The sequence below is a fragment of the Limulus polyphemus genome, unplaced genomic scaffold (assembly GCF_000517525.1).
Source record: "Limulus polyphemus unplaced genomic scaffold, Limulus_polyphemus-2.1.2 Scaffold5978, whole genome shotgun sequence".
Classification (NCBI taxonomy): Eukaryota; Metazoa; Arthropoda; class Merostomata; order Xiphosura; family Limulidae; genus Limulus; species Limulus polyphemus.
The window spans coordinates 37215-39242 of NW_013671588.1; positions in this window are offsets into that span (position 1 = coordinate 37215).

Consider the following 2028-nt stretch of genomic DNA (forward strand, 5'->3'; position numbering starts at 1 on the left):
GACTTCAGCCTGATGGCACCTGGTTAGTTCAACCTCTCTTTTGCAGCAATGTCTGCAGCCATTTTTGCAGAGTCTTCGGCTCAGTCCATCGGCATTACCATGAGATTTTCCTTCTCTGTATTCAATATCATAATTATATGGTCTATTTTTCCAATCTAATGTGCCAGTTGTCTTGCTGGGTTTTTAATGATCTTAACCAGCATAATGCGGCATGGTCTGTCCTGATAGTAAACCTGGCACCATAGAGGTAAGGATGGAAATATGTCAGACTCTTTACTATAGCAAGGAGCTCCCACCGTGTTACACAGTAGTTCCTCTCTGGTCTATTCAAAACCCTACTGAAGTAGGCCACCACATGTTCGTTTTCGCCCCCTTTCTGAGACAACACTCCTCTAATTCCGACATTACTAGCTTCACAATCCAGTATGTACGGCAGCGAGGGATCTGGAAGCTTTAAAAGTGGAATGGAGGCCAAATTTTCTTTCAATGTCTTGAAAGCATGCTGGCAAGAAACTGTCCATTCAAACTTCTGGCCTTTTTTAGTCAAATCATGTAGTGGAGCAGCTATAGTTGCAAGGTTCTTCACAAACTTTCGGTAATAGGTATAGTGCCCCATGAAACTTCTTAACTCTCCCACATTGTCTGGTGTTGGCCAATCACACACTGCTTTCACCTTGTCAGGATCAGTTTGCACACCATGCTTACTTACAATGTGACCTACGTAAAGCACCTCTTTCTGGAACAAGTGGCACTTCTTGGGATGGAGTTTGAGGTTTGCTGCTTTCAAACGTTTGAATACTTCCTCTAACCGGGACATTTCCTCATCAAAAGTTGTTGCAACTACAATGACATCTTCCAGGTATACTAGGGCTATCCTCCATTGTAGGCCTTCCAGTACTCTTTCCATCAGCCTCTCAAATGTTACTGGAGTATTGCTAAGCCCGAATAGCATCACGCGATATTGCCAGAGACCTTGACCATAACTAAATGCAGTCTTAGGTTTAGCTGCTTCAGCCATTTTTACTTGATGGAAACCTGACTTTAAGTCCAGAGTTGAAAACCACCTGGCTCCACTTGGGGCATCAAGAGTATCATCAATTCTTGGCAGTGGGTACGAGTCTTTTTCGGTTATACTGTTAAGAGCCCTGAAGCCCACACAGCAACATTGGGTCCCATCCTTCTTCTGGACTAACATGACGGGAGCTGACCAGGGACTATCTGATTTCTCAACTATCCCTTCCTTAATTAGACCATGCATGACCTTCTCTATCTCTTGTCGCTTTGCTGGAGCTATTCTCCTCGGAGGGATCTTTATTGGACAGTGATTGCCTGTGTTTATTCTGTGCTCTACAAGTTTTGTGCAGCCGAGGTCATGATCTCCTTTCGAAAAGACGTCTGCATAATTTGCCAAAAGTTCTTTTACCTGAAGAGCCTTTGATGATCCAAATGGACTATGCTCTTTTTATAGAGGTCAGTTAAATGTTCTGGAAGTGTATGTCCTTTCTTTACAGTTGTATTTTTTACCTTAACATTGACTGGCTCTACCTCCTGGCACACACCCGACAATGCCCCTTCCTTAAGTGTCTGCTCACATTTAGAGAAATTGGCAACTGTTATGGGTACTCCTTTAAGGCCTGCCACAAGTAACCTTCCAATCTTCACATTCGCTGGCCTGGATGTGTCTTTCACTGCTTCCACAAGCACCAGTCTTCCTTGGGATGTTCTTTTATTCCACTTCAAATTATCTTCTCTGACATAGGGAGTATTGTAGTTGTCTTAAGTGCTTTGACATGCAAATCAACAGATGCAGCAACACTTACTGGAATTTGGCCTTTGTTGTTCCGAATCGTCATTTTATCGAAGTTAACTACACACTTCCTAGGTAGTAAATAGTCCAATCCTAATATGTATTGGTCTTCAATGTCAGCCAACTATACTTTGTGTCTGTTCTTCATGCCCATGAGCTCAACAGTTACCCACACTGGTCCCCACAGCCTTGAATAATGTCCTGTCATGCCACAGAGCTTC